The sequence below is a fragment of the Malurus melanocephalus genome, unplaced genomic scaffold (genome assembly GCF_030028575.1).
Source record: "Malurus melanocephalus ecotype Western Australia unplaced genomic scaffold, MMel_1.1 scaffold_330, whole genome shotgun sequence".
NCBI lineage: Eukaryota > Metazoa > Chordata > Aves > Passeriformes > Maluridae > Malurus > Malurus melanocephalus.
This window is the reverse complement of record NW_026623562.1, coordinates 495,656-520,668: the sequence shown is the minus strand read 5'-3', so window position 1 is coordinate 520,668 and position 25,013 is coordinate 495,656. Positions and strand designations below refer to the sequence as shown.

General features: G+C 39.9%; 1 protein-coding gene across 1 annotated transcript in view; it reads left to right on the top strand.

The window, feature by feature from the left end:
• Window positions 1-3,600: 3,600 nt before the first annotated feature.
• Window positions 3,601-25,013, top strand: part of TENM3 (teneurin transmembrane protein 3) — a 406,242-nt gene continuing 384,829 nt past the window's right edge. Inside the window, exon 1 of the mRNA XM_057377891.1 lies at window positions 3,601-3,957. The gene's annotated coding sequence lies outside the window, so the exon portion shown is untranslated. The remainder of the gene's footprint in view (window positions 3,958-25,013) is intronic.

Genomic DNA, 25,013 nt, shown 5'->3' with positions numbered 1-25,013 from the left:
GTCCGCAGCACCTCCAGCCCGTCCCTCTGCGCCCCCGCGCACTGCAGATCCCCCCTGACGCTGGGGCAGGGGGCGCGGGCGAGCCCCTTTCTTCCCCAAGTTTCTCCGTTGCCAGAGGAGCGGTGCGGTTCTCTCCGGGGCTTAGGGCAGAGCGTGGGCACGGCCGGCTCGTCACCTTCTGACCCGATCCCACCGCGGTGCGCGCTCGGCGCGGCGCGGGGGCTGCGCGGGCTCCGCCGTCCCGCCCGGGCAGCCGGGGAGGGAAGCGAGGCGGCTCCGCCGACAGCTCCGAAGCGGCTGATCCAGCGGCTGCGAACTCGGTCCCTTCGCGGGGCTTGCACAGGAGCGGGAGCCCCAGAGCTGACCGCGCGGAGAACTAATGGGAATAGTTGTTGCCATGTTATGACCAACCAGCAAGACTGAGTCGAAAGGAGGAATTTTTTTATATTATTTTTTTTAATTAGGGTTGTAATTATGAAGTATTCTGACGCAGGGTAACGCTGCTAGTTGTTTCCATTAGGAAGAGGCAACCCCTATTTAGCTGCATTAAAGCGTATCTTGACTCTTACCCCGAAGGAAAATGGATGGTTAGAAACAGTTTCCTCCTCCATGAGCTGCAGATCCAGGACCGTTGACAATACAGAGATATTGAGATACGTTATTTTCAGACGTGTGAGTATCCTGAAGAGCGTGGAGTCCTGGAACCACAAAGTGCCTATAAGCTGGCAAAGCCCGAGTTACCGTTCAAGTACGGAAGGACACGTTAAGAACAGTTTAAGAAGTTTGTAAAGAACGTGTTAGTGTCTCAAATGTGTCTTTTGGAGTTACTGGTAGATTAGTGCAGGAGCCGGCGTGTCTCACATCAGAGGAGGTCCTGCTCTTTTCTCTCAGTAACATCTACGGTCCAAAATGATTTACTGATAGTCCCATCTCAAAAAAAAAAAAAAAGAAAAGTATCTCTAAGTCGGATAAGGAATGCACACCCTTTTGTTCTTTCTCTACTAAATAGTGAGCTTATTGGAAATCCAAAAGAATGAGGAATGGCTGCAGTGTGATTTTAGAGAATTTAGTCACATTTAATAGTTGACATTAGGAAGATAGTTTCCTACAAAGCTCCAACTCAAATGTGCCTGCACACTTTCAAATTAATTTAAACTGTGAAGACTGAAATTTAATTAAGTTTTGGTAAGCCTGGTAGTGCTGCTTCAGTGATGTCCAAGTTAAGAGCACTAAAATAACTTACTCTGAACTTCAAATATGTATCAGTAAGCAGTTGATGTGGGTTTTGCACAAGGAAAGCATGATGTTATCTTTCTGTTTATAATAAAGTAGCATCTTAACTCAGTGTATTTTTAGTACTAGGTGAATGGTACTAGCAAAGGTTGCAATCATTGTATGAAGTAGAAGTAGAAAAAATACAGTGTTTTAAATTTGCATTTGTAGAACGTAACTTTAAATATTGTATTAGAGGACTGTAAGCCAAAAGGAAAAAAATTGTAAATAAAACCCCGAGTCTACGAGATTTGCTTTTAGTTTAGCAGAAATGCTGTTTTGTACAATAGGCAACAATTACAGCATTTGGTGTAAGCCCAGGGTCAAGATAATTCATGTGTTCCTAGCTATATGCGTTTTGTAACAATTAATTTTGTGCAATTCACATTTTCACACTTCGAGTGCTTTCTTGTAAGGAATAAACCCTTTGTAGGATATTTTATTTGAAAGACAAGGTCATGATGATTCCAGTTCTACATGTATTGTCTGTGCACTTACCTACACAGAACTCTCTAGAGAGGTCTCTGTGGCTCCTACTTTTTCAAATGAAATGACACCCCTTCAGAGGTGTCTGTAAGGAGTATTCATTTCAATCCCATCGGTTTAGTTGTATCTTTAAAATACTTTTGCAAACCTATATTTAGTTACTCTTAATACAACTTCCCTGGGCATGAAGACAAATCACTGCCACTATGAAATACCTTTTTTTTTCCTTTCTGTATGCTCAATATTAAGAATTATACATTGATTGTACACTTAAAAAGGCTTGAAACATTTGTGATTTTATATTGTGCTTGCTGCATAACGGTGCTGTGTGATGCTGTCTCTGTGTGTGTGGTACCTGCTGTAATTCTCACATGCTGACCTCAGCGCTGTCGAATCGGTTTATATACCCAGGCACCTTGCCTCTCGGGTCGAGCCCAGCAAAGCACAAATGCAAAGAAAAACACAGGGGTAAAATACGGGCATGTGAGAGAAAACGGCTGGACTGATCATGGACAGCCCCCTCGCAATGCCTGTTGGTAACATCTGCGGTAACCTGCCCGTGCTTAGGAGGTATTTCCAGTTCTTTCAGGACAGAAGATATAGGGATTTTCCTTGGACCGTTTAAGATGATAGAGTCGTGCATCTTTCATTACAGAGTTAGAGATGTGGTGGATAAAGTTTGGAAAATCAAAGTACTGCAGCGGGTAGCCAGCTAAACGTTCAAAGCTGCTCATCTGTCTAACTTCTCCGAGTGTTTCGCATCTCGTGTGTGAAACGCCTTTGAGTTTAAAAGGGAAGGATAAAGGAGTAAAAAGAGAGCGGTCCTAGATAGGTAGGTAGGTAACATCTCAGTGTGTGAAAAGTTACAGCTACTCCTTTGAGCCGAGAGGTTGCTGAGGAGTCAGGGAGAAAAATAAGCAGAAGCGCCTTTGTAGGCGACGGGGAAATGGCTTTAAAAGCAGATGTTTAAGCTGTAATCAGGTCACTCGGAACCCGGATCCTGCCCAACTCCGAAAATTGCCGGGGTGCGGCGGCAAGGCCGGGTGGGGGGGCTGCGGATGCCCGTGCGAGGGGCGGGCTGGCGGGTCGGGGAGCCCCGCCGGCACCCTCCGGCCTTGCCGGGCGGCCCCGCCGCGCCGCGCCCGGGCTGCCGGCAGCGCCCAGGAACCTCGGCGGGCGGGCTGCCCGCAGCGCCGGCACTGCTTGGCGAGGAGCCGCTGATTATTTCCCCAAATTTTTTCCCTTGCCTCATAAAAATAAATAGATCCCCGTGGAAAACAAAATGCAGCGGAGGGCTGCTGCCTGCCCCGCCGGGTGTAGGGAACGCGCAGCGGAGCCGTGTAAGTTCATTAGTGTTTGCAATCAGGAGCACGCAGACACCCTCATCAGGGCAGACAGCGGCCAAGAGCCATTCATCAGCCTGAAGTGCCGCTCGCGGATGACCCCTAAATCACCGCCGGCGTCGTGGATGCGCTGATTAGACTCAGCGTGGGAGCCGCGCCACGGCACTCCACGCGAGCCGCGGGGACGTGGGGGGACAGCAGGCCGAGGGTCCGCAGCCCCGTGGGTCGGGTCCCGGCCCGGGGCGGCGCGGAAAAACACCGAGGCCCACGGCCGGGTCCCCCACGCTACGGCGAAAGTAGGTGCTGGCGGCGGCAGCTCCTCCCCGCGCTCCTCCCCCGCCCGGCACGTCGCTGGGCGCGTACCTTCGCCCTCCCCTCCCGCAAGAAGAGGGGCCAAACTCCCTGCCCGCCCGGCGGGGGAGGAGGCGGGGAAAGTGAGCTCCGCGGGGCGCGTAAGCTCCCGCGGCGCAGGGCGCGGGCAGCAACTTGTGGCCCTCCCCCCGCCCGGCCCCCCGGCCCTCCCCTCGCTCTCGCCCGCCCTCCGCTCCCGCCCGCCCGGCCTGACAAAGTGTCGGCGTGCGCCGTTCTCCCCCGCGCTGCTGCCGGGGCGCAGAGGAGGTGAGGCTCGCGGCGCGCCCGCGGCAAGTGGCGCTCCGCGCCCGCCGCTGTCCGGCCGGCAGCGGGAAACGGGGGCGGCTGCCCTCCGCCCGGACGAGGGCGAGCGAGCGGGCTGGGGGCCGGTGCAGGTTTCTGCGGCCCTCCGTCCCCCTCTTCCCCACCGCCCCCACGGTGGCAGCGTTGGCGGCGAGAACTCCGCCGGGCGGGAGTCGCGGCTGCGGCCGGAGCGCGGCCCCAGGTAGGGCTACGTGGGTGCGGGGGAGCTGGAGGAAGGGGCCGGGGACRCAACTTAATGTGGGTACTCCGCGGTGCCAGGCGGAAAACTGAGCTGGAGGGGGAGGGGACGGGGTCTGCCGGCAGCGCTCCGTGGCCTCAGCAGCCCCTCGGCTGTGCCCCACGCTGCGGAGGGGAGCGGGGTCTGGGGCTGCTCGTGTGCGCGCTCCCGGGGGGGAGGCTGAGCGCGCTCCCGGCGGCGCGGGGCGGCGGGGAGACTGGGCAGCGCAGCAGTTTCGGTGCTTTCCCAAGTCGGCATCCTCACTTTGGGAAGATAAACGGAAGTGTCCGTGCTCCTGTCCGGTGAGCGTAGCGGCGCGGGCGGAGAGGCGAAAGTTCGTGGGGGCAAGTTTACGGTGGGTTTGGAACTTGGTGTTCGCTACTTCGGGTGTGCGGGCACGGGACGCTGGCGCGGGTCCGGCGTGCTCGGGCAGCGYGTTTGTCATCGGCGGCGGGCGGTGACACACTGCCGGGTGGTCTATGCTCCGGAGCTGCTACCGGCGCTCTACCTGCCCTGCTGCCAAAGGAGGGGGGTTCTAGTGTTTCTCGCATCTGTAATGGTCCAGTCAGTAAACGGAAGTAAAAGTCGTGTTACTGTGCTGCGAAAACACATGTCGGCCAAAGAAATTGTGGTCACCATGGTTTGGGGGGAGAAAGGGGTGGTCTCCCTCGTGAAACTGCAAACATTTCTGGTGTCTAGTGGGGTTTTTCTTCGCGTGTATGTAGGAAGTAGAGCCACTGTTCTGTGGGCTTAAAAGTTTTGCATTGAGAAATTGTTTTTAAGCAAAGTAACGTAAGAGAACGTACCCAAACTCCCATCTTGATGTGCTCATAGACTTTTAGAATTTTTTTAATAGGGGCAATTTCTGTAAGGTATCATGTAGATGGAGGCTTCTCTAAATACTTAGATTTAAAATCTTTTTGTAAGAAAACTTTTGCAGTTTTATATTTCCACTTTCTGAATATCATGCGTCTCTTATGCTAAGCCTTAGTTCAATGCCTGTTTGGTTTTATTTGTCTGTTACCTGTGCATTTTATATATACTTCCTCAGGCAGAATATTTTGCTTCATACCACTGAAGAGTTAYAGTAATATGCTGTGGATGCTTGCATCCTAAAATTCAATCTAGTAAAGAGTATATTGAAGTATAAATATTGCTCATCTATGGTATTACAGAAAAGTTAATTGTAAAACACTTGAAAACACTCTCAGAAAAATACCGCTGCTCTTCCCTTCTAAAATAATCCAAGTGCTGTTCAGAATTATTTTTGCATTCACATCTAGGAGATTATTTTAACACCGTATGCAGGGAAAAATTGTCATAAATTGCACTTTTATGTAATATAAGAGTAGTTAGGAAGAAGAGGCCTCATGTAAGTATGAATATATGTGGAAAATATATCACATTTTAGAAAACTGTAATTGGTTWAAAAAAATACTATTTTACAATTCTGAAGCTTTGCTGTTATGAACTTACTGGGTTATTTTYAATGGTCTTGTAAACCATTGGGGAGGGAAAATAAAAGCAAACAGTACAGAAGTATTATTAGATGCGTGCATCTGATTAGAAATGGAAAGGGGCTCATATGAGTGAACACTGAGATAAAAGATGTTGTTTGGTTTAAGAAATACTTGACCTTGCTGAGATTCTTTTGTTTGATATTTTTTGAGGAAAAACAATCCAAAATAACATTCATAATCCAGTTAGCAGGTTAAGACTGGTACTTCAGTCAAATCTCTTAGAGCTGGGAGTAATTATTCTCTGCTCAAATGAGCACACAATGACTGCTTTTAATAAGCATCTATTTTACAGAGGCCCCATAATATATTAGAAAATGAAGTTATAATGAACCTGAAAGTATTTTTTGTCATCTCCTAGGCCCAACAATTAACAGATTATAGGCTTGGCTCGGTAAGATACTTGATACCTTTTCCTTCAGTTAAAATCAGTGAGAGTTATGCAGACTGATACCCCTGTAGATTGATGTAAAAGCTCTCATTAACTTGTATCAGTTTAGGATTAGGCCAAATAAAACCTGAGAGGGCTCAGCAACTTGGAGGATCAGGTGTTGTTTGTGAACGGGCATTGTGCTAYATAGACTTAAAATATCAGAGATGCTAAGGCTTCAGGTCAGAACTGCTCTTAATTTTATMGTGATAATGCACTTGCTGGACTTAATGCTGCATTTCTATTAYAGAAGACTTATCTCTTTGTCAGCGTACAAGAGAAAATATAAAATTCCTAAAGAGAAAATAAAGAGAAATCTTGAAATATTTTTAAAAAAACGTTATGCAAGTAAGTTCCACTTGTGTAAGATTTAGAGGCTGATTTGAATGCCCTAATAAAACACATTAGAGATGGTTAATAAGATTAATATATCTATATAATGTTGTTTTCTTTTAAGCATAGCTGTACTGTAGAATCTGTTCAATTAAATGAAAACATGTAAACTTGTTAGGTTTACTGTTTTAGTAAATGTAGTGATAATGTGACTCAATCACCTGCGAGTTTGTGTGGTACCAAGTGCTCAAAATATTACCAGAAATCATTTTAGTGTGTTTATTAGAAAGTCTTTGGTTTCATGAAATAATTTTTTACCCCAGGCTGACTAGCCAAATTAATAAGTTCTTTCAGGATACTTGCATGTGATTCTTTTTCTTAGACTGAAGAGTGTGTTAAAAATAAATGTTTTGATTTTTTTAATAGAATAGTATTATTTGCGAAGAGTTTTAGCTTGTAGCGAAACATTTCAGSGACACAGAATTAGGGTTGGGGTTCACACTGTTAGCTAAACTATTAAAAGAAAGTGCTAAACATTTAATTTTTGTGAGGTAAAAGAGGCTTTAAAGAAGTTGCCATTGTAAAAACGTGCCGCTTTAACAACCTTTCTTTAGTTCTAAAACTGATTAATTGCTGTGTCTTATAAAACCTGATTTATTTAATACTTTTTTCATACCAAGCATTACCATTATGAAGCTCTCCTTATAATTGAGATTAATGTTTCTGAGCAAAGAAGTGGTTTGGAGGGCTGCATTCATTTTGAGTGCTATTCTAATCAATTTCAGATACAGCATTTCACAATGTATCAGTCTGCATCCGAACCTGCCTTATTACGTGGAATTAACTTGTTAGTGATTGATAGGAAGCCTGCTCCATCTCCAGAGGTGATTTGTTTGAAAACAAGTGTTACARTTTTCTGGAGTTTGAGTACTTGGGTCAGGCGACTTGGGTGCCCATTCTGTAGCCTGATTGAAGCTTGACAGAGAATTTAGAAAAAATGCTGTGCTGTATTTTTAAAGCTAAAAAACCCAACAACCCCCCAAAATCCTAAAACCAAAGTACTACACTTGTATTAATTTATGTTTGCTGTGGTGTTGGTCTTCACAGACAGTCTGATGTGACAGGTGTGAGGCACAGACAGTGTCTTTGTGCATCAGGACGTATTGTTGCAATGCATGCCTCCTGGATTATGTGGACGAATAGCTTTAGTGTTTGAAATCAAAGCTCAGAAGGTTGGTTTCAGACGACAAGGTGCACATCTACTGGATATTGCCTGCATAGTTATTGAAAGATGTACCAGTGCTATTTTTTTTTCTCATGTAAAAGTAGCAAGGATAGTACTTGTTTCAACAGCTATTGAAATATTTGCACATTCTGTCTGTGTACCTTTTGGTCTCAGCTTCACTACTGTTTAATTCTTAACCAATAGGCTATGTCACACGCTGTTGCTGAGCATAATTAGTTAAAGTCCAGGAAAAAAAAATGTTTTCTCAATAGTGAGAGGAAAATAAGTTTAAAAAGGCCAAATTAAAAAAAAGTATATGAAAAACCTATGAAATGGTAAACAGTTCTGAGAAGATGTATGTGTGTGCATTTATTATGAGGATAGTAATTTGAATCCAAATTATAGTTACTTGTGTTTCTTGCAAGATGTGCTAATTGCATTCAGTGCATTTTTAAAGTTTGTGGATTGGTCTAATTACATCAGTCTTTTAGTTCAAATGTGCATGTAAACAATAATAGAACATTGCAACTGAAGTATTGCATAAAAATGTTTCTGGTCCTATGCAGATCAGAAGTAATAAAATTACAAAATGGTTACGAATACCAGGCTCTAAGTGCTCCTCACCTCTTAGTTCAGTCTGGCTTTATGGAATAAACATTATCTGTACAGGTTTATTTTAATATTGCAACTAAAATAGCGGCTGCTGAACAAATATGAAGGGAATAATATCGTAAACATATCATAAAACAGAGAGTACAACACTGTCTCCGATTACCTTCTTATCTGGAAGTCTGTCTGCGTGTACCATACTTTCACCTTACAGGCTGTTTGCTGTTGTCTTAAAATACATTTTTTGAAAAGCTGATGCTTGGATGACAAAAGGTTGAAAAGTAGTTTAAATCTGGAACTGTTTTGTGCTGATATATGCCGTGAGCCTTGCAAAGAAGTGGGCGTGCTTTCACAATTTAGACTGGAATCCAACATATAAGTTCAAGCCTATGTGACCTAATTATTTTAAATTTTACAACTCGAATCTATAACAGATTGAGGTTGTTGATACTTGATGTAGATGTTTGTGTCTACAAAAAAAGCTAATTGGAAACATTAGTGCTTAGATATATGGAAAAACAAAACAGTAAGCTAGAAACTGCTGTTCTAAATTCCACACTGATCAATGTACTCTGCAAGTCCACTGAAATCAGCAAATTACCTGCGTTGTTATGTACTAATGAACTGGGAGGCTGTAGTAGAACTTTGTGTTAAAATCTCTTTATATGTGAAATATGCATTATGAATGATAGCAGCGACTTTGGTTTATTTTTACAGTAGGATTTCATGAATGCAAATCCAACCTTCATGTATAAAAGTAAACAGCTTTTCAACTTGAGAAAAGATGTGCTAAACTATTTTTGTTTACTTTCCTGGTTTCTGTATTTTTAACTCACTGCTGTTTAATGTTTAAAATGAGAATCTTAACATGTGTTAGCTATGGATTCTACTTATGTGATAGTAGAGTCTCTATGTCTCTTTCTATATTATCCCCCAACACCCTCTCATTCCGTCCCTGGTAAAATCCTGGAATGATTGCAGWAATTTTTACTGCAAAACTCATTTGCCAACTTATTTTTCTCTTTCAATAATTTATTTTAAAAGAAAGAAAAATATCTCTTATAGTGATGGTCTAAAATCTGTATTCTATAAACCTTTAAATTTCAAAAGTTAAGATTTGCATCTGAAATACGGAAGTATAACACAGCAATTTGTAAAAATCTTAAGATGTTATGACTTCAGTCTCTCCTGTAACAGCATAGAAAAACATTCAGAAAAGCAGCAGTTACTATTGTGAAAGCTGTGTTGGTGTGGAACTTAGAATGTGTGCTGGTGGTGTTATTTTTCAACATTGTATTGAATTTTTAATAGTGTTCTTGACATCGGTTAGGCCAACATACAAAGGAACTAATGTGTCTTATTTCCTTATTTGAGTTGACAGTTTTTAGTGTCTTAAGAAAATTCCTGTTAAGGGTAAAATTGGTAAAATATAGATTTAAAACATTTTTCTCGGCAGGAGTTGAATAGAAAGTTGTATGTGAGAATTTTTAGAGGAGCGGGAAAGAAATTAATCAGCCCATGATTTACTGTAATACAGCCATGGATTCCTAAATTATAGAAGTCCTTGATACACTTTGGATCTTGGAAGGGGATGACTGTGTAGCGGTTGAAGAAATCATCATTGCTAATAAGTGTTACTTTAGATTAGCAAATGAAAGACTGCATAGTCCTTCAAAGGCCTCATTCATTCTCATAATAATCCTTTGAACGTTTGTCTGACCTTTCTAAAGAAATTCTACTGAAACTTTATGCTTATAAACAAACTGACCAGCACTTTTCTCAAGAAGTCTGTAATCTAATGACCGGAGCTATGTCTTTAAAACAAATATATCAAATATTTGTTACTTGCCACATCAAAATGTTAATTTATTTTAAAATCTCCTGATGTAATACTTGAGACTAATGAGTGTAGAGCAGCTTTATAAAAGCAAATAGTATCACACTTCTCTAACAAAAATGCTAAAACCGAATTGTATTGCCAATATATTTCCTTTCAGCTTTGTTATGGTTTTTACTTATAGAAAGCTGGGGTAGGTGGACTAGTTTTGTTTTGAAGGCTGAGGGTGTGAAGGGTTGTACAGCTATGATGTGCCCAGCTAAAGTAAACTGTTGTAGCTCTCTTCACCTCAGCGAAGGCATTGTCATTTGCTTCTGGGTGATGGCATGTGGGGCTATGGTCATGAAACACTTTCAACTTAGATTTCACTTTAACTCTTTCTTTTTTTATAACCAGTTTACTTCTTTCCTTTTGTAAAATACATGGCTTATTTCAATAGGCTTTGGTGCCCCTCAAAAGCATCATAGCTCATTCTCTTAGTAAACTTGGCAAAGCAGAAAATAATTAGTTTTATTAAATAAATTTTTCTAAGGAAGACATTCTTTATTCATGCTGCTGAATATATCCAAGCATTTGGTGTCTCCCTGCTCATCTTAAGAGAGATTCTTTATTTCAATGTCAAAAGGTTGAGTGGCAGCATCCAAACCTATGCAACTGGAACTGAGGAAGGATATGGTATTCCAGCAAATCAGCTGGTTGAAATCTTGGTTACAAGTTGTGTGTGTTTGTGTATTGCTTAAACAACAAAGGCAGAGTCATTGGAASTCTTTACATTTAGGCAGCAGTTACTAAACTACCATTTGTTCACCATTGTTCCCATGCTGGAAGGCAGAAATGTTGTGTTTTTAGTGAAGGAACATGAGTAGTGAAGGAACATGAAATGCTGGGGCTCTGCAAATGATTGAGCTTAATCCAGACAAATAAACAGGTAATTGGGAGTGTTGAGGAGCTCTAGCTTGCATTTGGTATATCAGACTGATAAATATTAAGTCTTCAAATCTGTTTTCCCTTCATCCATAACTAGCTAGGAAATTAAAATTTTAGGCAGAAAAGAGCCCTTTAATATTGTTTAGATGGTATGAARTATTCTTTTTCATATCTTATTTTGCTGGTAATATGCACACTCGCACACACATTTTGCTTAGTTTAATCTGCAATATTAGTAATTTGTTTTTGATGTAAATTGATGGATGAATGAAAAGCTTTCCTGGCAGATTTTTTAAAATGTAGATGTGTATCTCTGTAGGCATTTACTTTGACCATTCAGTGCTGACTTGGTAAACCTATGGTACAAAATACAGGAGGATTTGCCCATTTCCCCGCATTTGTCTGTCAATTGTGGAACTTGGTGATTTCAGCAGAGGGTTGGGAGGTGTCAGAAAAACTTAGGGTCTGAAGTTCACAGTGACATCTCAGTGAGTGCTGGGAACAGAAATGCTCATCACCTATCAGAAAATTTTTCAGCCACTTGTGTATCAATAGGCTATAGAACAAGACCCACTTAGTAATTCATTCTATCTAAAAATGTGATAACTCAGAAATACAACTATGATTGACTGTGCTTTACAGGAAACTTAAAAGTAATAAGTGATTAGAAAAGCTAGGGTTTTATTTTCTTTCTGAGTGAAGAGTATCTTAGCATGAAAATGAAATATCAACTCTTAGCATGAAATAGTTATAATTATATTCAGAAATATTTTAAATGGCTTTAAAATGCATAGCTACTTTTATTATTCTTTTGATAATTTTATGTTAATTGTGGAGTGGTACAGGGTTAATGATATAAAATGTTAACACTTCTAATGATATGTTTTAGAACAGTGCAGACATTAAATTCAGTAAACTGAATATGTGGGCCTCATAAATAAATGCTGAATTATAATACAAAGCACACCATGACCAAATTAATTAGTATGTTTAATCTAGTGAATTCCAGCTAGGCTGCATACAATATGGACATGTATTTAATTTCTAAATTTAATATTAGCTGCATAAGTCAACTCTTACTTAATAAGTGCAGATAAGTAATAGAAATGTAATATAGCCAGTGTTTTACGTAAGCTGTTCTTTTAAAATAAGATGTTTTAACATTGTTAGAGATTTTAAACATTGTAATTAAAAGAAGTATGTGAGTGGTGATGTTCTCTGTGTTGTCCTCGTAATTTGTCATCATCAGGAAGTAGAATTCCTGAAGTCCAAAATAAAATATTCATTCAGTCAAAATGGCAGCTCTCATTAAAATTCATTCAGGGATCTAGGGCAGAATGTTTTGTATTTGCTTATTTGATACAAAATTTTCTGTTGGTTGCTTTGCTGTGATTATTGTTATATCAGATTTTATTTATTCAGGGTGAGTTAAAATGACAGTAGAATAATCTTGATTTTTCATTTGAAAGCCTTACTTTTCAAAGAAAGTGGAAAATAAAAGAGTTTAAAATTTTTTAAATTGAGTATTTCAGTTTTTTCTTTTTGTAAATTACAAGTATTAGATTTCTATCACATGAGTTATGGGGCATACAGATTTTCTTTAACTCACCTTCTGAATTCTTAAATATGAGTTTAAAATAGAAATAGGAAATCGTGTGGTATTGAGTCCAGTTCTGAAAAATCTCTTAATAATTTGTTCTGTTGGTAGTTCCAGGGACTTAAATGAGATTGTGTAGTGAATAGGCATTGTCCCTGTGATCAGTGGTCTATGGGTTTAGGCTCATTGCTTTCAGAGGACAGTCTGAGAATAATCAGCATGTGTTTTCTCTTTTTTTTTCTTGATATGGGATTACACACTCCCCCAGTAACCTTTGATATAAATCTACCTTTGCTTTGTGTTCTTTTTTTACTAAATGCTTGACTAGAAATGAGTTGATGAACTGCTCAGTTTTCATGGAGAACACATAGAGCTGTCATGAGAGTTTTCATGGAGAACACACAGGGTGCGCTGTCTGCACTCTGGTCCGGAGTCAAACCTTATTGTTAAATATATTTAGGATGATTTCCACCCCCATTCCCAGCATTTTGAATACGCAAATCCAATAACTGTTTATTTGCTGGAGCACACAAAGGAGTGCACTTGTCCAAAAGGAGGCCCAGTGAGGTTATGCCTGTACTGCCGTGTTAAACACCGTGCTGTGTCTTTCCCACGTGCTGGGACACCATTCTCTGTGTGGCTTAACTCTTTAAGAACATCCTTACAGCATTTTGATATGTACTGATTAATGGGGCTCCCAAAAAAATTATTCAGCATGGTTAGCATTAAAGACCAGAGATATGTTCATTCTGGGGACCGCTCCCATTAAGCACTTTGCTTCCAGCTTCCTAATTTAGGGGTTAAGATTTGTTACTAGCACAGAGCTGATTTAGTTAGATCTGCTTTAAGCATGGTTTTGGAAAAGCTGACCTCCAGAAGTCGTTTCCAACCTAAATTATTTTATGATTCCAAGCCTTTTGGTTACCCTCCTTGCAGTACTTCTTTGGGGTGTTGAATTTACTAGCTGTGTTTCAACCTGAATTCAGTGTTGTTGATTGTAATTCTATTAACACTTCCAAGGGTAATTCTATTCATTACACTTCCAAGAATAATTGTTTAATAGGCCCAGAATTAAAATAATCGTATTTGTGTTTTGATCAATTTTAATGAACAAATGTTCATGTTTTATAACCTGTTGTAGGGCTACATTTTTTTTTCCACCCTTCCTATGTAAGATTGTTCCTATTAACTTATCAAGATGATTTGTGGGAGTGGACAAGSCTAAAGAGGACTCTGTGTTAGAATCATTGTTAGGTGTGCTAAGTTTTCCTGCATTAGAAAGTTGACACAAATAATTTCAATATGGAATAAAAACTAGCTTCATTTTAATCTATGCTCCTGCTAATTATTACACACTGGTAGCCTGACAGATTTTAAGTTTACTGATTTAAAATAAGTGCACAATAGCAGGCTCTTTATGGGCAACATCATGCATGGAAACCAAATTAACAGCATTTTTGCTATGGTTTATGAGACTGGATTAAAGATGATACTGACTCATTTATTATGAGAATCACATATCTGTAGGGGTTTTTAAAAGTTTTTCTTTTAATCTGCTCTGTTAAAGAATGGACAAGAGTAGCAAGCTACAATGCTAGTTTTTTTTAACATTAATGAAAAAATAATTTTAAAAGGTCCACTGACTTATCACTTTTTCTGCATGAAGAGGCTTTGCTGACGTGTAGCCTAAATGGAAGCTACATCACCAGATATCACACTAATCTGTGGTAAACCATTTTACAATCTCTAGATTAGACGTTAAAGCATTTTCTGATGATGGGATTGAACAACAGTTCTGTACCTGAACTGGCAGCTGTGTGGATTGTAGCTCAGTGAGCCCAAGGGGGTGAATGAAACTTAAAGGAGGTGCCCTATGAAGCCCTTCTTTGCAGTGCTTCAGTTTCATACCCACTCAATGGAAGAAAATAAATGAAACAGCCTGTAAGGGATCTCATCTGCCTGAGATTAGGCACCCAAACAGGCTATCTTTATGAAGGTCTTTGAGGCATGTCAYGACCTTCTCTTCATTGCTTTGAAAGTCGGACACTTTCTGCAGTAGCTCTGTTTTAAGGTGCCTGAAGCGCAGTCTCAGTTTAGTGATTTAAGCTAAACAGACGGGATTTCATATGTGCTGCCTCAACCGAAACTGCATCAACAGCTATGAAAGCATGTAAAAATAGTGTGGAAGCTAAGGGTTTCTTTAACTGGAACTAAAATAATTATTTTGAGGTTTCCTTTATTTTTTAATATTATAACTGAAATAATTTGATAGATATTTCAAAACTGTTGTTTCATCAATGATTTGTAGGTTGAATATTGTCCCCAGGTTAAAGTAAGACCTTGACTTCCACATTAGCATACAGGAACTGCACATTAGAAGAAAAAAATGCTTCGAATATGTAGAAGGTTTCATGTTTTAAATATGGATTGCATTGATATTGTTTGAGGGGAAAAGACTTTATAAATTATGAAGAGATGAGCACTGTATCTACTGGTATTGTGAACATTTTTGTTAAATGCAATTCAAGCAACTTTAAATTAAAAAATGTGCAGATATTGGCTTAACTGAATTTAACTATTAAAACTGTTCTAACTCACTGATATTTTCAAAAGTGTGAGAAGACAGTGGATGTGGACTTTTCGCCCCACATAGCATTACCAATATATTTAGTTTAATTTCATATCCTACAAATCAAAAGTACCAGGGATTCTAAAAACTTGATCATAAAATTTCTTCTTGCTCTCTTGTGCCATTCACATAACTGCTTCCCTCAGCCCTGATACATTTCTCCCTGATGGCTGAAAATGACCGTTAGATATCAATTTCGACTTGCAGAAGATGGGTTATACAGTTTTTGTGTGACAAGCACAGGAACTGCTTGTTCTTTCGTCTCCTCTGTGGTAGTTCATAACTGTGTTAAAAAACAGTAAGGTGGTGGTTCTATTAACTTTTTAGGATTTTGTAAGCTGTCAGTGCATCCTTTAAAAATTAAAAAAATTGCTGTCTTGCATCCTGTCCTCTCTGTTGCCCTCTCTCTTGTAAGTGCAGCTGTTTGCTTGTCACTATACTGAATTCAGAGCAGCAGTACGTTTGAGAGATTTTGAGTGGTTACTTTTCAAGTTTTGGTTGATTTTCAATTTTTATAATTTTCATTTATTTTTTGCCAGCTTGATAGTAGCATTGACCCAGTTCAACAGGCAGACACAGCATGGTGGTAGGTGTAGGGCAGGAATATGAGGAGGATAGGACTGCATTTTTAGTTTATTATTTTTAAAATGGGAGTAGCACACTGCCTACATTTTCCTTACTTATTAAATTAGAAACACCTACAGGAGAAAAGTAGGTCCTAGAATGAGTTTGCAATGGGTATTTTTTTCTCTTTGTGAATTGCTCTGTTTTGGGCTCAGCATTACAGCAGAAAACTTTTGGGCTAAGGTAACGAAGAGAAACCATAAATAAAAGAAAGGAAATACAAGACAATATACAAGGAATTGTATATTGAAATACAAGACTGTGTATTTTCTTCCACCCCTCATAACTGTATGTGCGTTCATATATTAGGACCTCATGGTTGCCTGGCAGGGCTTCTTTTTCTCCATATATACCATTTGATAGAAGGAAAAGCAAGGATACTGAGAGTCCAGAGGAGGGTTACCAATATAATTAGAGGGATGGGCCAGCTTTCCTATGAGGAAAGGCTGAGAGAATTGGGATTGTTTAGCCAGGGAAAGAGAAGGCTTTGGGGTGACCTAGCTGCCACCTTTCAGTACCTGAAGGGATTTTGCAAGGCAGTTGGAGAGGGAGTTTTTACAAGAACATGTAGTGGCAGAACAAGGGGGAATGGCTTCAGACTGAAAGAGAGTAGGTTTACATTAGATGGTGTGAAGAAATTATGTACTGTGGGGGTGGCGAGGCACGTGAGCAGGTTGCCCGGAGAAGTTGACTGTGTGCCCCATCCCTGGAGATGTTTAGGGCCAGTCTGGGTGATGTAGCTCTGAACAAGCAGGACTAGTGGAAGTGTCCCTATCAATGACAAGTGAGTTGGAACTAGAAGTTCTCTGTTTCCTTCCCACCCAAGTCATTCTATGATTCTATGCTTCCCTTGCTCTATGTCGAATTGCATTAATACTCCAGCACAGAAGGGATGTCACAGCAATCGGCACTTGTTTACAGAGGATATAACAGGGCTGATTTCTTTAGACCATCTACTTTTGTACTTGAGTTTTTTGAAATAGCACATGTTGTCAGTAGTGTCAGTGCTATCAGTGCCTGTGCTGGTGGTTTGTGCCTTTTGAAGTTTTAAAGGAAAGACTAACCTGGAATTGATTGCTTTGTCTAAGAAACAAACCTGAAAGAGAGGAGATGCAGCTATTTATGTAGCTTTTCCCTCTGCCCACCCATTTCTCTTTCCAGACGTGGATATATAAAGGGATCATAGGGGCTTTCACACTTTAACCCTACCCTTTAGTACCAGCTGATGTGACAGCAGGTAATTCTGCATTCTGTGATGGACTTACGGTTATGCTTTGTGCAGCCTTGCTGTTTTGAGGCAGCACAATTCAGTTCCTGTGTTTTCCTGGAGAAGGTCATCATAGCTTAGCTATAGGTTATGATGCTGATGCTTTTATTTTTCCTGTTGGAGCTGTTCTGTTTCCCATGAACAACTGAAAGATTCATTGGATCAGAAGAGGGCAGGGAAGGGGGGATATGTCATTGCAGCCTGGTGCTTAGGGGCATGCATCTGAGAATAGGAAAACTTACAGCTTCTTTTAATCTGCCAGAAGTGTCCTTTTCCTTCATTCCTGGTGCTGACACAAGTGTTGGTATGCCTTTGGGCTGAGCCAGAATTTATCTGTCTTAAAGGGACATATATATATATATGTATATACACACAATTTTTTCCCTCTGAAGTTAATTTTCCTTTTTGTGAGTTAGTCTTTGCTAGCACCATTTGCAAAATGTCTCTTGGTGCCACAGTACAGTTGGTAATGCTGGCATGCAAGAGGAAGGAATCGGTAGCTGAAGCTGGGAAAAAGAAATTGCTGAGAGGGCTGGAAATGTACTTTTAAAGGGAATTATACGGTGTTAAAGCATGTATCTACAACATGAATACATAGATACTGAAAAACTAAGATGGAAAAACATGACCACTTTCTGCTTATAATGGGTATTACCACTTTCCTAGCCCAAATCTGAGGCCAAAGACGTGCGTGCCCTCTTGATTTGACTTTTGTTTYATTTTGGATAAACAATTGCCAGTTTGGCTTTTGGGTCAGATTGTGATCCACATGGGRCTGGTTTTGTACATGCAAAGGGAAGAAATATAACATGAAAATAATGTGTCAAAGTAGACATTTCCAAAATTCATAGTTTAAAAAAAATCTTTGTTTCTCATGCTGTAAGTGGCACAGTGTTTCCGATGTAATTCAGCAGATTAGTCCTGTGTGCAGGGGTACCTGAGCCTGCCCTCTAATYGCTTTTGTGCTTGCCCCCCCAATCAGGACAGAACAACTGCTGTCAGGACAGATTGAAACACTACTGACACTCCAAACCTTTTTGAGTTTTCATGAATTAAAGTTACCAGTACAGTTTATTACATGTCACGAAACCCATGGAGTTTGCCCTTATTTTAGAGACCTGAGCCCATGGAAGACAATTTGCTTGTAGAACCACAAGAGCTTAAGAGTAGGGCCCTCCTATAACCTGACTCCTCCTTAGGCTGTATGGAGGATGGTTCATATTCTTTATAGGCTTATTTTTGGCTTGACCTTAATTTTGACTTGGTGCATTATTTGTCTTACAGTTTTCTGGAAGCATTCATATATACTTCCGTATAAAATGAAAGTAATATGTCAAGCTGTTGTTTTGAATTGCCTGTCCTCAAATATGATCACTCTTCAAAGTGGCCATATTCAAACATTCAAACTTTTTTTCCCTTTCCTTTTGTTTGAAAATCATCACCACTGTTGCTTCCTGGTTCCAGTGTGACTAAATTTCTCTGCAAAACTTTCCTGGGTATATTTAAAGAAACAAGGTGCTGGCTAACCATGTTGTTAATGTTTTTACGTGAGAGTTTTAGCTGCTCACACATTTTAATACCACCAATTTCCTGCTGCTGCCATCAGTTAAAATAGTGATTGTTCTAAAGTGTACATGGTAGCACAGGCACAGCCTTAAATTATGCAGTCTCAGAAATATTCCCATGAGTGTGTCTTGTGAATGTAGATTTGCTGTTTTTTTTTTTTTTTTTTTTTCCTTAGTTCCATCTTACGCTTTAAAGCTGACTGAAAGACGAAGAAGTCATTGAGGAGAAGTGTTTTATATCTAGACACTGATGCTCATGTCCTTTAACTTGGGTAGTAGAAGTCTGTTGTTTTGGTGCTACAGAACTGTTATTAGGTAGTTGACTTCACAGATTTGTATAGATCACAGTTAAAATGTGTAGAAAATTATCTACACATTGTAATAATAAAATGGAATAATAAAGTTATTCCATTCTCTCAAGAGTATAAAAATATGAATTAACAGCAATATGACCGTATTTTACTGAGTCCTAAAGTCTGGTAAAGCTTTATATAGCTTGGGTTACCCTTATGGATCACAAGCTTGCTTCTATATGTATAGTTGCTACTTTTATGTTTTCTCAGAGGTGAGGTAGTTATCAAGAAAAATAAAAATTTGAAAGGTAAAGATCCTGACGATATTTGGAGCCTGACCATGCTTATCGATAAGGGAGGGTTGAAAGAAAAGATGATGACATAGAACAGTGTGTCCTACTCATGAACCAGCCCAAGTTACCTTTTCAAAGGAAGACTAAACAGTGATAATTCTGGCATTTTTGTTTCATCTTTTGAACCCAGGCTAAGAGGTGTTCCAGTCTATGTGCATATTATGTTTTGACTCCTTCTGGTTTACACACTGGAGTAGTTAATGTTAACCTGGTTTCAAACAGTGTGAGCTGAGCTGTGCTGGGTTGAAAGAGGCTGGATGGAGGTGGCTGAGCTCCTGGTTGGATGGTTCTCCCCTGGAGCAGGAGGAAGATGATGTGCAGTGCTCAGCCTCTTCATGTCTGTTCTCTACATCTGTCGAAAAGGCTGGGCATGAAGGATGCAGCTCACCAGACTGGATTATTATTCCAAAGGGGGAAAACATCTCTGGTGAATTCCCAGTCAGGTGGTGTTTTCATTGTGTGTTTAGGAAGTTCTCAGATGACGACTGAGATGAAAAAGGCATACTCATTTAGTGTGTAAAACATTTAGACTCCAAAGTCTCCTTTGTTTTGTGAAATTAAGGACAGCTTACTTGAAAAAAGAGAATGTTTCGTCCATCACCTTTTCTCTGATTTCAGTTTGGCAATACCGTTGGATCAACTTAGAAAAGTAGGGTTGGGGAAGTAAGATTTTTTTTTTAAAGCTGTTTTAGAAAGAGAATCAGTTGCCCATAGTGAACTGTGAATCAAGAGCTGCATCTTTGCCTGTTTCTTTGGTCCATGCATCATTGTTCAGAAGGTACTGAAATGAATGCATTGTCCTCCAGAAAAAGAAATCTTGAATTTTGATTCTAAGAGATGTTCTTTCTCTTACTGTCAGCTCATCATTAACAATTTGTGTATGTCTGACATGGCTTTGATTTGTCCATCAGGGTGGTTAGGTTATTTTGTGGATCTTCCAGCTTAACTTTGTTAGGCTACTCTGACTGTCAGTTTGATTGRAATCCTTACTATTTTCTCCATTTTGTAAGTGTCATTTTCAGCAGCTTTCTCATTTCCATGTGCACATCTTATTTTGAAGTGGTGTACAAAACATTTGTCTGACTGGAGAGTTTTTTAGTGTTTAGCATAATTGAAATGTTTAATGTAATACTTCTCTTTTTTTGCCTTGAAAACACGATACTAGTGATCCTGTTTAGCTGTTGTCATTATTTCTTGTTTTAGACTTTCCCTCGAAAGACTTTGCCTAGAGGGGCTTTGTGCAGGGAATTTCCAGAGGTAGAGCTCCTTACTGCTATTGCACAAGGAGTGGATGTGTTCAGGATGAGATGAAAGCTTGCCCATTTGATGTGGGGTTAGCAAAAGCAGTGGGCAAGAGGAAAAGTCATACTGCACTGGTACTGATGCCAGGCAGTTATGCTGGATGGCTTTACAGTCTTACTTCACCAGATTTGAGCACCAGATAATAGAGTCTGCTGACATCCATGTGAATCGTAATGATGCAGCTCAGTCCCCACCATTTTAGTGAAACCAAAAGGTTTCCTCCTGAGGTAAAAAGTCGAGGTATTTGGCCAGATGATGTGGTAAAGCAGAAGTCTGAACGTGAGACTCTATGCCAACTGAAATTGCTATTGCACAGACTCGTAAGTGGTGGAGTGTCAGTGTAGGATACTGTGTCCTTCCTAAGCAATACAGACATTTTAGTTAAGCTGTCTGGCGTGAAGGTGGGCTTGTTCGTGCCTCTGAGGTCTCTGTCACGGCAGCAAGTGTGCTTGGAGTAATAAGTCTTCACAARCTGACCTAGTCTGAACAGTGATGGTAGAGTGACCTTGCAATTGTGCATCTGCTCTAACTTTGAAACAGGGGTCATTTTGTGTGCTGTTTTCTTTGTAAATCAGGTTGCCCATGACTTCTGCAGAGTCTACATTTTTCTGTTTCAAAATACTTTGTGCAAACATCATTTTTTTGCCTTAGATTGCAGAAATACGTGATATACAGGATTATATTTGATTTGAAAAGAAACAAAGCTAGTCTTTGTAATTCCCCAGCCTATTCTTTTTAGAGTACTATGTCACTAAGAAAATGTTTCACTTATTCATGTAGCATGCAAGTAAATATGTAAACATTTATGAGGAAACTAATTATTTTACAGGTACCTGTTCCACTGTTTTGCTATTCTGTTTCTTCCTCCAAATTGTTACTGTACATTACAGCTGGGGTGCGATATGTCAGATGTGCGAAAACCGCTAAAATTGGAAATAAGATAGGTGGAGTTTTTTTATCATAGTGATTATACTCTCTATAGTGTTTTACCACAGGATAACTTTCTCCCAATGGCAGGGCACCGAACAGCTTGCATCTGTGGGAAAGTGGTAGCAAAATTGATGGAACAGTCTGTTCCTGCCGATGTTCATTTCAAGGCCCCAGAATACGGCTTTCAGTGTCTCTGCTGCCAAAGCATACCCTGAATTGATGGGACAAAAGGAACAACCAGGATCTTCCATGTGTTAAAGTGAGGAAATGAAATCTTAAATCTCATTTAGGTTTTGAATTAAGTGGCTTGGCAAAGCCCGTGTAGTTCAAATGTGGAAAAGTCTCTTATTCCTCCCTGTCATGCAGCTCTCTGAAAGGGGGGAAGTATTTAGTGGAGGGGACAGAAGCAGACAGAGAGAGAGAGTTTCCTTGCAATGGCCAAAACTGAGTTGAAAATGAAGGGAAAAGGAAGACATGAAAGTCTAATGAAAAAACATGTTGAATTKAAAATGTATCTCAAGAAATATTTAAGAGAAAAAAATGCTGTGTCGTCTGCAAGGGGAAAATATCTCTGGTATTACTTCAGTCTCTCCATGTGATCTGCTGAAGTGCTGAACTCTCTGGGGCAGCCCTAATTTATCATCTCATTCTTTTGCTAAGGCTCCCAAAATTTCCACTAAGGTACCAGGAATCATACTGCTCAGACRTGGTTTTTCCTTCTGCTTTCCATTTTTTTCCGCTGCAGTGGGACCTCCCTCTGCTGCCATTCAAGCCAGAGAAAAGCCTCCCATTGGTGTGGACAATTTAGGATCTGACACTTTTTATAAAAAAGGTTCTTTTAAAAGTGTGTAAGCAAGGAAATTGCAACATTATTTATAAACATCACCTCCTACTCACCTTAATGTGAAAATACCAAGAGCTAGTAGAGTTAGGAATGTGTATAGAACAGGGCTTCATGACATTTATATGTGCTCAGTGAGCACAAAATATGTATGGGTACAATGTGTATATAAAAAGCCACAGCTTTATTAATTTCTTTAATTTGTATAAGTGTATAAAAATGCTTCTTCGCTTCATGATTGAAGCTCAGTCCCTCAACCCCACTGAGGTCACAAGTAAATGGGTGGGTGTCTTTTGCAGCAGAGTGGAGTGGTTATTTTCTTTCCTGGGTACATCAGAATGCTTGGGGCTTTTCTTACTGGCCCTGAGCTGTTGCTCCATTCATGAGTCAGGTAACAAGATGACTGAAGCACAAAGCTTTGCAGTTTGTTGCTGGCCTTTGACCTGTCTGACTTAACTGAAGACATCACCACAGTTTTGATTTCAGTYGTGTACGTGGGGCATTCAGTCATACCAAGGGCCCTTCCTGAGAAAGACTGTTCAGACATATGCACTTGGATTTACTCATGTGATACATCATTTGTATAACTTGTTTTTACATAAGCACACTCAAAACTGGAACATAAAAGTTCCTTTTAATTTTTTTCTGATTGTCGAACTATATGGCATTATTTAAAAAAAATACTTTGAGAAATTAATAAAATAATCTAAATTTGTTTTTTGTAGCTAGAGAATAAAGTTAATGTGTCCCACAAACCATGCGATGTTTGAAAATACCAGTATACGTTAAATTCCAGCCTTCCCCCCAGTATTTTTCCAGAGAGAAGCCAGATACACCATCTTTGACTTCTTTTGCTTATCAGTGAACTAATAAGACCTTTCTATGGTAGCGCTGGTCTTGGACGTACCTTACACTGTGTCTTGCTAGTAGAGCAGGTTTTTTCCATCGGGGGTTAAGAATATTTAATCCTTTAACGCTGACATGTACAACACAAAGCCATGTCAGCTACAGCTGTTTCCAAACATCAGTAACAAAATTATAGATGGTTTTGAAGCTTCTGTGTTGGAAATGAATACATTTGAGGATTCAACTTGCTGACAGTGTTTGTGTAATTTAATCTTGCCATCTGGAAGAAAGTAAACATTTTTAGGAAATTGAAGTTAAGGTAGCAAGCTCCTTGTGGCTTCTGGCTGTTGCAAATAAGTTGTACCAAGTTGATGAAAATCTTCAGTAGGGAGGGGATCATTGTAATATTTAAAAGATTGTTATGCAAGTGTGTTGATGCATAAAATTGTTTCAGAATAYCTGCTTTATTAACTTCTCTGCTTATTCAATAGTTAGATGCCTTTCTTCTGCTCAGACAAAGCCAGCATGTTTTTCAGTGAAATGTGATAAAACATGGGAAGCATATGCATGCAGAATGCAAAAGTGTAACTGAAGCACTTATGTGATTGCTTTTCTTTTCATGTTTTTCTGTTGGGTTTTTTTTCCCCCTATTCTTCCTTGTTTTGGTAGCTTTTTTCATTCTATATTATGTTTTGCTTTTTAAATATCTACTATTTTTTTCTTTTATTTGTGTGCTTTATTATTCGCTTTTAATTATTAGAATATGTTTTCAAGGTTTTTGCTTGGTTTTCTAAAGAAACAGTTTACAGTCATGCCATGTATGTATCAGTCCCACTGTAGTAGTTTTAAATCTGTTAGCCAATTTCAAATAAACTGAGAAGAATATTCCAAAGACATTGGGTTTCCATAATGTGCAAGTCCACGTGGCTTGGTAGAGGAGAKAAACAGTGCCCTACAGGATGAGCTATTTGGAGAGAGAAGGAAAGAGTAGAGATATCTCTGCAAATTAGGGTTAATTATGTTGTTCATAAAATTGCTTAATTGCTAGCCCATTCCCTTCACTATTCCCTTCTGTTTTCTCATCAGACTGTTCAAACAGAAKTTTTACATGATGGGGGAAAGGCAAGATGGTTTTATACTTATCATGGCCTAGAACATTTATATAAAGACATTTATGATGGAAAGCTAATTTTAGATGTGCATGATTTGAAGGGGTGGACAGTTCCAGCCATTTTACACATGGAACATGTGACACTATAGTTTGCCTTTAGGTTTTGAGCCTTTAAGATCATCTTTATCTTTTTGAAGGATATTTTCTGCTCTATTATTATTATTATTCTTTAATGAAATTTATATATTAAGAAGATCTCTGAATTATGCAGCATTTGTTGAAAATTCTAGTATTTTGTGAGAAGATCAACAAGCACCTGAGTTAATGGTATGGTTGTAGTGCCCTTGGTTCCCAAGGGGAGAAGGGCAGGAAAAAAATAGCAGAAGTATGGAMTCAGCAGAAATAGCTTGGTGATAGTAGCAAGAGAACAACAGTTTTTGGCATTCTGGATGGGGTCAGTAAAACCAGAAGAAAGCTATAGTCTGCCTCTGCTTAACTTTGGTGTCTGGTGGTTTCACCTGGTTCTTTCRCCTCTGTTTTTTCTGCTCTTTGAGATTATATTCACCCCTCCTTCTTGATGTCTGCATCCTCTTGCTTTGCTCTCTTCTGGTAAAGCATTGATTATTTGCTTAGGCTTGTACAAGCATGCTAGTGTTCTGCTAAAGTTAAAAATACTGTTGCCATATAGTAGCTGGTCATATAATGGGATTTTAAGCTGAAATATCTAACTTCATATTCAGTGGAAGCTGCCTGTCAGCATTTTTATAGATCTGAATAGGCTTTT